This window comes from Mus musculus, chromosome 8, assembly GCF_000001635.26.
Source record: "Mus musculus strain C57BL/6J chromosome 8, GRCm38.p6 C57BL/6J".
NCBI classification, from domain to species: Eukaryota; Metazoa; Chordata; class Mammalia; order Rodentia; family Muridae; genus Mus; species Mus musculus.
The window spans coordinates 39,914,437-39,928,734 of NC_000074.6; the positions used below are offsets into that span (position 1 = coordinate 39,914,437).

Consider the following 14,298-nt stretch of genomic DNA (forward strand, 5'->3'; position numbering starts at 1 on the left):
TGAAAGTTGTAATTTATATATATGTGTGTGTATATATGTGTATAATATATACACTATATATCAGTATAACATAGTCACATGGATACATAAAATAAATAACATAAATCCCCTGCATTTTTTTGACTGACATAGACTCACTCTTGTAAAGTGGATCTTAAATCCAATCAAAGATTTGACTGACTCCAATAGCAGCCACGCAACTATTGTACAAGTGGGTATATCTTGCCCAGCAGTTTGGTGTTTTAGTTCATAGGGTTCATAGCTAGGTAAAACAATTTATTCCCTTTCCCTGTCAGGAACTTATATAGCACCTTATAGAACTATGAAAGCTAGCAGCAGGAATAAGACTCCCAATTCTTTTCCAGATTGATTATTTCAGCTAAGGTGTATATTTTCTTCAGTAATGTGGTCTTATCCTACAATTGTGGTGAGCACCAAAGGCAATGGCTAGAGTTATGGCTAACTATAGTCTAAAAAGATTAGAAAGAACATTCCAAAAATAAGCAAATCGTAGATTTCTTAATTGAATTGTATAACTGTGATTAAATCTTATTCCAATTTTCTGTAACCTGACTGGTACCTGAATCATTCTATTGTCTACAGCATTTATATTATGTATGTTACATACCTGTAATTACATTATATGTAATGAATACATAATTTGTACAGTACTATAGTAATTATGTTGCCTTATTTTTTAAATATGTATTCCAAGGAATGATTGTAATGCAATTTCATTTAATTATATTGTATTTATTCTATTCAATTACCATTTATTGTTAATTCCTTACTGTGACTAATATTAAATTAAAAATATAATATAGGGAAAGAAATGATTTATAATAAAGCTCAATACTATATGAAGTAGTAGGAGGTCTAAGATATTCCATACGCATTAAATGTGGATTTCTGTATAGTTGGTATCCAAGTACTCACTACTACTGCCACCTCTGTAAGAGGAACCCAATAATGGTCAGTACTAATATTTGCTATAGTCTCCCAATCGATCTTCATTTGAGTCAGAACCTATCCCTTATTGTAGTCTATTAAAAATATTTAAGAAAAGTATAAATTATTTTTCTGTAAAACTTGTAGGTTTTTATCACAGTGTATGCTTTTTAAAATGTGCTATAAATCATGTGGTGGCTGGATTTATTGTAAGCTTAACACACATTATAATTCCCTGAGTAGGAAGCCTCAACTGAAGAATTGTCCTTCTTGCCTTACCTGATGTGGAAAGACTCTTCCAAGATTGGACAGCCTCTTCTGGTGGCAACCCAGGTTTAAGAACAAGCTACTAACACCAAGAATATTTACCTCTTGCTGGCTTGACTTTGTCTATTGTCTGCCTAGCTCCCCTTTTCCTGACAAGTTCATTTATTCTGTTGCTGGGGCTGCTGAGTGACATCTGATATAATTGGTATCTGAACCCATGTTTCCCAGATTCTCTCATTGACAAATAATGACCAGCAGCAAGGTAGGGGCCTTCCAGGATTTTAGTTTTAGGTTGGGATTGCTGAGGCACCAGATACTGACTGAGAAACTGCTAGCTTGTCAGCCTTTCTACAGCTTCTGAGTGACACAGCTTCAAGCACTGAGCAAGCTCTTGGACTCTCAGGTATGAGTGAACTGTAGTTACTATTTTAACATCTGCTGACTTAATAAATTCTTCTATGTAACATTCATATAGATTACTTATACATTCATATATGTAATATACATAAAAGAATATAAAAGAATATTACAAATATTCTTATAAATATATATGGAGAGAGAGAGGCGGGGGAGAGAGAGAGAGATAGATTCTGCCCACCAATTGTTTCTCTAGAAAACCATGACTAATAAAAATTCTGCTACCAGTGAGTAGGATCTGTTATGATGGACCTATCATATTGTTTTATGGGAAGATTATGGAATTGTTTTGTTGCTTTTGGCTAGAAAAGCTATTGAATTCTGTTCAACTGTTGTTGGAATTTAGATGATACTGCGGAAACAAATTCAAATGATAAAGGTTTGGCTTATGATGTTTCAAAGGGAAGCAAAAACGCTCTCGGTGTCAGTTGTTCAATATATTGAATGAAGACTTTTTGTAAGTGAAACCTGTAATTCACTGAGACAATGGATGTTGGCCAGCTTACGTAAAAGAATCTGCTGTAAAAGACCACCATCACTGGAGTAAAATCTTCTGAGAGACATTTCCTTAGGGTCAACAAACAGAAATGATGTGGTAATAAGTTAATCCACTCTAAACTCCCCGGCGGGTGTGTATGTGGTCCTTGCCACCCACTCAAATGTTTTGCATTCAAAATGAAAGGCACAAATCCACACAGACTTATTTTCAATATGCCCTAAGCAGTTCAACAGCTGGGCCACTCCCAAACTTCCTCGGGGCTAACACACTATTCCCTCCGATATTCCTGAATTATTACATACTAAAATCTGTATTTCATCTCTGCTGCCTCAGACCCCATCAGAGGAGTGGCCCTTGGGGCTGCTCTTCTCCATTCTTAGATGGTTGTATGCTTTCTCTTCTTCAGCTCTCAGACTTGATCTTCCTGCTTCCCTGTCATGGCGATTCTTTCTTCTCTCTCTCCTACGTTCCCTGCCCAGGAATCTCAAGTCCTACCTCTGTCTCCCATTGGGCACCGGCAACTTTATTACCAACTAGAGCCAGTCGACTGGGGGCAGGAACCCTCAGCATCTTACAGGCAGACATGCGGGTTCCCATGTGATTTTTGAGAGCCGAATTAACACAAGTAATATTAGAACCAATTCACAACACAGAACAATTCAATCTGGCAGCAAAACTGGGCAAACCACGTGTAACATTCAATCACAAAATAGCGGTTTTAAAGGCACAAAGAGGCCATGGAGATCAACTGAGGCTTCATACTAAGAGACTAAGAGAAGGTATTGGTGAAGAAGAAACCCCATTTGCAATGGAAAACCCAGAACATTAGAGGTGCAAGGACCATGAGATGATCATAGGGTAGTAGTATGGAATATTGGAGTCTGCTTGAGCCTATGAAACAAGCATTGTGCTGCAAGAGACAGATACAGAGTATTTGCTTTTACTTTAACTGGGTCTTGGTTCTTCACTCTTGGCATAAAAAAATATACAACTTTTTTTTTAATTTCACAAAATCATAAACTAAGCAATTTGCATATTTTAAAGAGATTTTAAACTTTTGAAGATTTTAAAATCCATAGGATTCTTTAAGTTGTGAAATATTTTATATCTCTTGTTTATCTCAACCTATTTATTTGAACAATGTATTCAACTTCAAAATTCATAAATTTACAATTTGTAAATTACAAAATCTATAAATTATTTCAACTCAAGCCAGAATTCCAAAACCTTTGTGTATGAGCATTGACTAATATATTAGAAAAATTCTGAAGATTTTGAAATAGAGTATATATATATAATTATGTTCTTCACTCTTATACTTGAATCAACTCTGTTTGCTTCTGGAACAAAGCAAGACATTTCCTTTCAAACAAAATATGAATGTCATTGTAAATGCTTTCTAAACTCATAAGCAGAGTGATAGCAGTTAGTGAAATAAATATGTGTGATCTTTAAGGTTGGTCATGGGGCTATACTGTAGAAAGCATGAAATAACTCTGAGTAAAAACAGTATTGAAAGTTTTATTTTATCTTAGGTGACCATCAGGTAATAAGTGGATAATTAATATGTGGCATTTATACAAAATAGGATTTTACTCAGCTATAAAGAAAAAATACTTACAAAGTTTAAATTCATAAAGAAAAATAAGACAAATGGATGGAACTGGAAAAACTGATTCTTAGTGAGGTAGCCCACTCCCAAGACTCTTCATGTTCTCTTTCACACACACAGGTCTTAGTTTGGAATCTCTGATTCTGTTTGTTCCACTTAGAGTTCCTATAGAAGTCACGACATTAGAAAGAGGCTCATTGGGAGGACTCCTTTAGGGATGAAAAGATAGTGGTATACAAATTATATGAAACTAGAGATGAAAGATGCTGGGTGTAAAAAAGTTTAAGCAATGAAGGATGAAGGACTAGCAGAAATGAAAGTAAAGGGAGGTAGTTAACAAAATGAATAGTGATGTAAAGAGCCAAATGTAAACTTAATTGTCATATAATGCGATTAAAATAAAATATATGGAAGGAGTTTAAAGGAAGATACCCTGAGCCACAAAAGACCCCAAACCAATGGCATTTCAATTAGTTACCTTCCAGAGCTAGATCATGAGACGCTACTGCTGGAAGCAACATGTTCTTTGGTTGTGTAATATAGAGATACCAAGCTGGAACTGAGCTGGAAACCATTCTACCTGCTGGCTATTGTTCATAGTTTCAGAAGGAGCTAAACAGTCTGGCTTGGTAGAAAAAAAAGCATCAATGGTCTTACCCAAATATGAGCACTACAAACTGGTACAAATATGACAGGGAAGATATGTATAATAAAGGCATAACAGTGATAAGGGTAACTGATACAATAAAGGGAACCTTCCACTAAGCAAGATATTTATACAATCCTCTTTAAGGCCCAACAAACATTATAAAAAAGACAGAAAAGAAATTTAAGATGTGGAAGACAGGGAGAAGAACTAGAAAACATCTTCTCGGCAAGACATAGCTATTGTAAGCATGAACTGACAACAGCTATGGGTGCCTGGACTGGGTCTGCACAAGAATTACTACATTAACAGGTTGTGGATGGGGGAGGAGTTCAGGGCCCCAATACTCTCACTGATATACTATTTTCCTACTGATATATTGAGAAATACAATGTGTTAATACTTTCAGTTTTGTACCACTGGTGACCTTACCAGACTCCAAGAGTTCCAATCCAAATCGATCCAGTTAAAGCAAATGAGTCATGTGACAAAGGCAAAAATTATTAATCTAGGGAAGGAAACACTGAAGGGTGTTCAGTGAGAAGGATAGGGAAGATAAAAGAATGGGGAAACGTAATTACAATGTATTATTAGACTCTCGAAGTTGTCGAAGAACTAACAATCCACATTTAAAATCCGTTAAAATTTTCACATTTTGCTTTCACTCTCATAGTTAAAGTTTTCTACAGGGAAAATTGTTACAGTGGACTCTTATAGATATAATAAGATTTTGAAGTGGAATACAATGTTCACTTCATCAAAATTCAAAAACCGTATAAATTCCTGAAAGAGCTCTTAACTATAAGTGATTTAACTGATATAACAAAAGACATCACAACCACTTCACAAAACCCTTTTCAGGGTTTTCTGAACCTTGTTCTTGATGAGACTTCAATCTTACTCTATAATGGCTTTAAACAAACACTGCCCCTGTTCCTACCACTGAGAACCTCATCCCTATAAGTACTTTATTTATATCATACCCTCCTGAAGATGCCTACCTGAGGAAATTCTGCTAGAGAATTTACTATGTGGTCCAGCTAACAGCAAGAGATGGGATGCCTGTCTCACTGTCTCAGGAATATCAACATCCTAACTTCAGTACCTGCCATTTATTGAATTTCTCCAGTTACATTTCCTCTAATGAAGGCCTAGATTTTTTTCAAAACCTACTTTTAATAAGGGTTCTTCAATGCTTTAACCACCTATCTAGCTCACCACCTACCAGTGATGGTGGAAAGGAAAGGTTGATAGAGCAGAGGAGGATGTGGACCTGTTTAGAAATAGTTCTTTGGAGTAAGCATAGTCTGCATTGTCAGGAGATCAGCAGTTCAGTTTTCATGAACCAGCAGTGGCCTCTCAATCCACTTGCAAGCACCATTCACAAATCAGCAATAGCGGGTTGATCCAGAAGAAACCATGAGGCTCTGACAATCGACCTGAGGCCCTGGAAGGAACGAAGAGCTGTCAGAACACCACCAGAAAGATATTCTTTGGTGTTTTTCTCTCTGTGAAGTCACCACAAATGATCACCAGCAAAGAACGGTAAGGTATACCAATGCCACACAGTGTAGTCTACTGCCTGTTGGGTTAATTTATACCCATTCCAAACACCATGTGTTCTCTCAAGTGTCCACTTAAGCAAAAACAAACAAACAAACAAACAAACAAACAAACAAAAAACACATGCCCTTTTTCCAGGTTGCTTCCAGAAAAAGACTGCATATCTGTTCTCAGTTAAACATACTCCCATATGTCTGCTTCAGCAAAAATATCCTTTCATAAGACAGCTTCCAGCAAACACATCATATGACACAATTCCAAAGAAACCAGTAATTTCCACTTCATCTGACTAATGCTCTCAAAGGTTTTTCATTCTTTATCAATATTATTTCTATTCCCTAATTGTCTTCTTAAAATGTATAATTATTTATGTATACAAAGCGAAGTTCATTTCACAATGGATTCTTTTCTCTACTGAATTATTACTACATATTAAAATATATCCTTATCATATTAATCAGTGTCTTGTTTCATCTATCTTTGACAAAAAATTTCCTTCTTATGAAGTATCAATCAGAGAAATTAGTACAGAGTTTATTTACCAATATTCTGTAAGCATTGGTTCTACTTAATTAATTACGAATATCAGTCTTTGAAATTTATTATACATAGCCCTAATTGGCTATGCTTCTTCTTAAATGAGGTCTAAAGGATGAGGACAGTGGAAGGACAAGATGTAGCTATTAGTGATCTCTGGTTTAGATGGTGAATCTGCCAGAATTTGTCACTGGAGGATTTAGATTTAGATGGCTTACAAGATTAGAATTCTAGTTTTTGCACCCAGCAATTGAGTTACCATTGATTCTGAACTAAGTTTGTGTGGTGTTTTCCTTCATGCAGCGGCTCGACTGGGTTCCAGAGAGAAAGGTATGGCAGCAAAGCATGAGTTTGCCAGAAGTGCACCCCAAAAGGCTGAACAAATTTTGAAGAGTGGGGCTGACATGATAGCAAATAGCAAATAGCAAATAGCAAATAGCAAATAGCAAGCTGATTGGAGAGATTTCAGAGCTCTGAGTCAGAGAGCCTCCATGAGATGAGAACAGACTGGCCATGCCCACCAGTGCCTGGCCAGCCAGACCTCTGGGGCAGAGAGTAGCAGGGTATAACACGAGATGGTGTCTTTTTAAAAAATATTTCCCACAACAGGTGGCAAACCAACATGTTGCGCAAAAAAATCCACTAAAAATTTATGATTATTAGCCTGGGAGTTAGAGTTTTATTTTCTAAGTGAGAGAAAGGTGGTACTTTGATGAGTCACACTGACTCAAGCATGGGAACCATGAAACAAAGAAAAAGGGTTCTGAGGTCCCCTGTGGTGGAAAGAGACAAGATGGCTGCTCTGAGTCAGAGAGCCAGAGAATGGAAGCTGCCTACATCTTGGGCCAGATATTGATTTAACTGTGAATTTATAAAATTGGGATTATTTGCTTTTAGGATAGATTTATATACAGATTTTGTCCATATCACATGGGGAATTTTGCCAGCAGTTAGGAACTAGGATAGGGAAAATCAGTCACTTACTCCAAGTAGAGAGGGCAATGATAACTGCATGCTATAAATAGGCATTAATTACTAGAAGTCTGTGGCTCCAGGTAGAGAGCATAACAGATAGAGGGTATAACAGAGTGGCTGCTCTAGGCAGAGAACTTAACAAGTAAACACTACTTGCTTCCTATAGGCAGCTATTAGTGAAAGTTTGAATTAAATGCTTTAAAGATAGTATAAAGATATATTACTCTAATAAGTCTTATAGGATACTCAAATTTTGTCTAACTTGGGTTCCAGGGGAATTTTGGGTTTAAATCCTAGTTTGACAAGCTGTCTGCTTATAAGCAGATATAGATAGAAGTGTGAATCGAATTTAATTTGATGCAGAATCAAGATTTTATTTGGTGTAAATTATTTCTATTGAAATAAAAGTACAAGGCTTAGAGCCAAACTGTCTATAAATACCAAACAAACTGATCTCAGATGTTTAAGCCTGTGAGTTAAGGGCCAGATAGCAAATTCTTGGCTCTGAGTTTATTGTTAGGGTGTTTTCAGATAATTTATTTAGAAATAGCTGAGAGTAGTTAACGAAAACAGTCCCGATTACTTTACATAGATAGTTGGTTTTCAAAAACATCAGAAATCGACAGAATGTGACATTTAATGTTATTTATTCTTTTGTTGTTGAGACAAATCTGCTCCTAGCAGCTCCCCTTTTGTGGACTCAAAGAAGAAACTGAGTGTTTCTACCTCCAGATGAAGTAGTACATTGTGGCTAGGTAGCCACTGGGCAGAAATTGCCTATCTCTCCTGCAGACCTGTATTGTCCTTGAGAGGACACAAATTACAGGTTAGGACAGCTTAGTTCTGCTGAAACAGAATAAGCTAGTCCTTAATAATTGCTGTTTTTCAAGGTCTGTCAGAATATCCTGGCCAGAAGGCTAAAGACTGACACTCCAACTTCCTACTTACTGGAGTTGTATAGGCAGGTAGCTGTCTCTACAATTTTTCTGTTCTGGAAGCTGTTTCAGGTTTCCAATATTTTTAGATAATGCTGGTCATTCTCAGATTTCTGATGGGGTTGAAAGACTACTTATAGTCTCATAGCCAACCCAGGATTTTTAACATTGAGAAAATATATTTGAGAAGATAGTTTTCAGATAGTGTACAAGCTAAACTAGAACATAGCATATGGATTTATAAGTCTTTTAAGTTAGGGTAGATTACAGCGTGTTCTATTTAATTGACATAAATGATGGACTGGATTTTAGGTCTATCTTGTATTTTATAAATTACAAAATGGTAATAGCTGTGCTCAATTTGTATCTGAGATAAAAGATTCTTTTAATTGGACAGGAAGGGGGAAGTGTTGTGGATAGCCCTGGTGCTGTTTGTATTTTGATATTAATTCAGTTTCTCCAGGAGGGGCTGCCTGGGGTGAGATGTGAATCAGGACTTCATGTGATCCTTCTAATGAATAAAGAAACCAATCACTGGGTGAGTAGGTGGAACTTGCAGGTCAGAGGGAAGAATAGAAGAGGCAAGAGATATGGTTTTGGACAGGGACAGTGGGAGGACAAGATGTAGCTATTAGTGATCCCCCACTTAGCCACAGGAGGATTTAGATTTAGATGGCTTACAAGACTAGAATTCTAGTTGTTGCACCCAGCAATTGAGTTACCATTGAAAAACAACAACAAAAAGAGGTTTTTAAATGTTGAGCATCTTTTTGTGTTTCAAATTATATGTGTATTAGCCACTATTGTATTGCTGAGAAGAGATGCCATATTTAAGGTAACTCTTACAAAGGAAAACATTTAACAGGGGTCTTGCTTACAGTTTCAGTCCAATATCATCATGGCAGGGAGCATAGCAGCCCAAAGGAATATGATGCACCTGATACTGGGGAATTAGCTGAGAGCTTAACATTCAGTTCTCCATGCATAGTCAGAGAGAGGGAGACTAAAATTGGCACGGGCTTCTGAAACCTCAAATTCCATCCTATAAAATTCTCCCTCTAACAAGGCCACAGCTATTCAAACAAAGTAACTCCCCCTAATCCTATTCAAAGAATTCCATTTCCTGGTGACTAAGCATTCAAATATATGAGCCTATAAAAGCCATTCAAACGAACAGATTCTAACTAATTTTTTCTAATTGCTCAGATATTTATGCTCAAAGATAGTCATTATATACTCACCAAATTAAGATTAACACCATTTTTAAGATTCTTATGGTCCATCCTAGTAAAAGCTTTTAAGACAGTAGAGCTTAGAGCTATGTAGACTATAGAGGTCTAACTCAAAAAATGTCAGAAGGGAACATTTTGAACTAGACTATAGACTACACTTGTAATATTTTGGAATAATAATAACAGTGATAATGATTATTGATAGTGATGATGATGATGGCTGCTTTCTGCCAATGTCCTAAGATTTTGCCAAAGCATTAATAAAAGTAATTGAGTGAATCTCTCATTGGTGGAGATTTCAAGATAGCCCAATATTGACTTTGTCATGTGGTTATTAATAATAACTATTGCACAGGTCAACAATGAAAAAGAGCAAATGAGGCAAAAAGAAATTTAAAAATGTATAGTTGGATAAGAAATGAATCACCCCAAACTTTAACGTTTCAGTCAAGACTTATGTTGAAAGAGATAAGGAAAATATGTAGTAGTCAAATTCATATTTGAATAAAGAGAAGGCTGTAGTCAGGGCAAACCTCCATTAAGCAAACTTTCAGCTAAGTTTCCAACTTTGAAAGAAAAATGCCTAAGTAATTTTCTGCTCCTAGAAATGAACAACAAACAAAAACTTCTGTAACTGACATTCAGGGGCCAAGGATCTTTTTCACGTTGGCATCTACTTTTAACTGTCATACACATGGAATAAAAGAGTTATGGAATCTTTCTTCATAGTTTCAGAGAATCGCTGAAGCCAGACAATGTTGTGTTGGAGCCCCCAAGATGTTGGAGTTGCCAGTGCTATGGGATATCTGCCAAGAAGAGCTACAAACAGTGAGTGAACCTGTTCCTAGAGAAAAAATCTATGCTACAGGCGGAAAAGCTGGAAGGAAAGGGCTATACAATCCCTTAATTATAGGATATGGAGCAACAAGATTTTGTAGTTGTTTTTAGGTCTAGCTCTGTCCCCATATTTCCTCAGTACACTTCTGTTTCTCTTTTCAAGCATAGAAATGTTTATTCTCTGCCATTATGTGCTGGACTTATATAATTTGCTCTTTAAATTCTCAAGGATTTGTAACTAAGTGATTGCCTCAACAGAGACTCTGGAGTTTAAACAAACTGTAAAAGACTAAGGGACTTTTGAAGTTGGGCTAAATGTATTTCATATTATGATGTGGCTGAGAACCTATAGGAGTCAGGGTTTAGTGGAATGTTGTGTTTTGAATGTGAACAGTCCCCATAGCCTCATATATTTGAGTACCTGTTTGGATAGGTTTAAGAGGTGTAGCTATTCTGGTAAAAGTATGTTTCTAGGGGGCAAGATTTGAATCTTTAAAATATTTGTACCATTCGAGCTCACTCTCTTTTTCCAATTTGTAGTTAGAGATGTCTGCCCTCATCATATGTATACATTCACAAAGTCAGACATACTGTCACATACCCATACATAATTAATAAAAAATATCAAATATTAACACTGCTACATAATTACCATTAAAGAACCACACTAAAATTTCTAAAAATAATTTCAGTTATGTTTGAGTGTGATCTATTAAGAATAACTATTACATACCATTTATTTTTACTAAATTGAAAACTAATAGGCTTTCATAGAAAATCTCTCTCTGATACAATCAATAGAAAGTCAAATATGAAACCTCTCTTTAAAATATGATTTTAAGTAGAAACCAGACTAATAAATGATTATTTTTCTGGGGCTACTAAGTCATATTTACGTGATACTTAATTAGAAAATATTTCAGTAGAAACTCATAAATGGTAACAAATTTGAACTCATAATCAACTTAGTTTTACAAATAAATACATACATTTGAAGTTATATAAAACATTACATGGACAGGCAAGGGAAGACCTTTCTTTTAACTCATGTGGATTTTCACTTATACCACAGGAAAAATATCTGTAATTGCTTGAATTTGATGAGATAATCTGCTAAGTCTATATTGCATTACTTTGGAAGTTGGACTTCAGAACCATTTGAGATTTGCAAGACTGACACAATAGATCACAAAACATAGTTCCTTGGTGTTCAAGCCTATTGTCATGCCAATATGGAGTCTGTCAGAAAAAGAAACAAAGGAATCTATAAGTTGCTCTTGGATTGATTTATTTGCTGGTTTAAACCAGTTTTACCACCTAGAATTGTTTTTGCCTCATCAGTGTGATGGAACCAATGGGCTGGAAAATAAAATTTTCTGAGTTCCATTTTTATGGTGTGGCAGTTAAGAATTGAGAAACTTTGTCCAGTCCCTTTTACACATATAAAAATTAAATTAAAAATGTCATTCCTATAGTGATTAATGTTTCATTAACTCTCCAAATCTCATGCTGACTAAAAGGTACAGCTGTAATTCGCTGAAATTTTCATAAAAGATTACATGCCAGTTTATAACTACATTTTAACCAAATATCATTCATTTTCCTTAATGTTAGGAATTAAAGAAACATGGTCGATGAAGTATCATTTCACTCTGACTTCATTTATAAAATATCGTCAACAAAGCCATTTAGACTACTTTTGAGTTTATCAGACATTTCTTCTAAATGCAAATAAGAGGCTCACTCTCCCAGTCTATGGAAGGTGAGACATCTTCAAACTCCAAATTCTGTCTTCCCTCCGGAGTTAAAACAACTGTTAGCTCTGCATCTTAGTTGATTTTTCCTGCTGCTGTGAAAAAAAAAATACCCCGACACAGAGAACTTAAGGAGAAAAGGGATTGTTTGGCTTACAGTTCAAGACAGGTGAGGTCCACCATATTAGGAAGAAGAACTTTGTAGCAGGAAGAAAAGTCACGGCAACAGGAAACTAGATGATCTTGATGTATCCCCACTCAGGTAGCAGGGCCAAACTATAAAACCTTAAAGCCCACTCCCATTGGTGGACTTCTTCTAGTAAAGCTCCACCTCCTCCTAATGGTTCAGTACCTTCCCAAATAGCGTCACCACCCGGAGACTAAGTGTTCAAACAAGTGAGCCCATGGAGGAAGGTGCACATTTTATATTGAAAGCACAAACTTTAACCATTTAAAAAAATGATACACCAACATCCACAGCTCACTATCAACCTAGGGTACCACGTACAGCCTTTGTCCCAATATCCTATGGAATATTTCCTATCCCAGCATCTCTACTCACTATGGATGACAGACCATCTCTTTCCAAAATCAATCCACTCACCACGAGTGCTTATTACTTACCGATTATCACGTATGCTCTCTCAACACCAAAAAATAAACAAAGGGTAGGAGGGGAGTGGAGGAGCACTGTCATAGAAGCAGGGGGGTGGGGTGGAATAAGGGGGTTCCAGAGGGGAAACCATGAAATGGGATAACATTTTAAATGTAAATAAGAAAAACAACAATTTGAACCAACCAGTACCCCCAGAGCTCCCAGGGACTAAACCACCAAACAAAGAGCACACATTGAGGGACCCATGGCTCCAGCTGCATATGTAGCAGAGGATGGCCTTGTTGGATATCGGTGGGAGGAGAGGCCCGTGGTCCTGAGAAGGCTCCAAGCCCCAGTGTAGGGGAATGCCAGGACAGGGAAGTAGGGATGGGTGGGTTGGTGAGCAGTGGGAGTGGGGTAGGAAGTTTATGGAGGGGAAATGAGGAAAGGGGATAACATGTGAAATGTAAATAAAGAAAATATCTGATATTAAATAAATAAAAATATCCAATAAAAAATAAAAATAAAAAAAATGAACAAAGTACTTTTCTACATTTCACTACTCCAAGAAAGTTTAACTCACACCTGTATTATATCATTCATTCATTTCTGGGATGGAGATTAGAAGCATTGTGTTAAGGAGTATTTTTTTTTGTCTTGAAAAACAATAGGAAACTAAGGAAAATATTTTACTTAGGCAGCACAAAGGATGTAAGCAGAAGTTTATTTAGAAAAAAAACAAAAGAAGCAACAAGACTACTCCTACACGAGGTTGGACTGGATTGTGAGAATGCATAGATTAAGATGAATCTCTTACCCTCAAAAAGCATGGCAGACTGGATCTTTCTTTTGTGCCATTGTTGCTCAAGATGCTCCTTAAAAGCTCCCAAAAGCTGGAGGGCTCAAAACCTTAACCTTGTGATGTCATAATGAAAATGAGGTCATTTTAGAATACACACCCTTTAAGCAGCCTTATTTATAATAGCCAGAAGCTGGAAAGAACCCAGATGTCCCTCAACAGAGGAATGGATACAGAAAATCTGGTACATTTACACAATGGAGTACTACTCAGCTATTAAAAACAATGAATTTATGAAATTCCTAGGCAAATGGATGGATGTGGAGGGCATCATCCTGAGTGAGGTAACCCAATCACAAAAGAACTCACATGATATGTACTCACTGATAACTGGATATTAGCCCAGAAACTTAGAATACCCAAGATACAATTGGCAAAACACATGAAACTCAAGAAGAATGAAGACCAAAGTGTGGACACTTGGCCCCTTCTTAGAATTGGGAACAAAACACACATGGAAGGAGTTACAGAGACAAATTTTGGAGCTGAGATGAAAGGATGGACCATCTAGAGACTGCTGCACCTGGGAATCCATCCCATAATCAGCCTCCAAACACAGACACCATCACATACGCCAGCAAGATTTTGCTGAAAGGACCCTAATATAGCTATCTCTTGTGAG

General features: G+C 36.6%; 1 long non-coding RNA gene across 2 annotated transcripts in view; it reads right to left on the reverse strand.

Annotated features, from left to right (window-relative positions):
* Gm36795 overlaps nucleotides 1-13,721 on the reverse strand; it is a 55,762-nt gene extending 42,041 nt beyond the window's left edge. Inside the window, exons 1-2 of one of the 2 annotated variants that reach the window (XR_870392.1) lie at nucleotides 13,635-13,721; nucleotides 5,663-5,836 (exon numbers count right to left, since the gene is read on the reverse strand). This is a non-coding gene — a long non-coding RNA (predicted gene, 36795). The remainder of the gene's footprint in view (nucleotides 1-5,662; nucleotides 5,837-13,634) is intronic. The other variant, XR_378916.2, reaches the window with a different exon arrangement.
* Nucleotides 13,722-14,298: the final 577 nt, after the last annotated feature.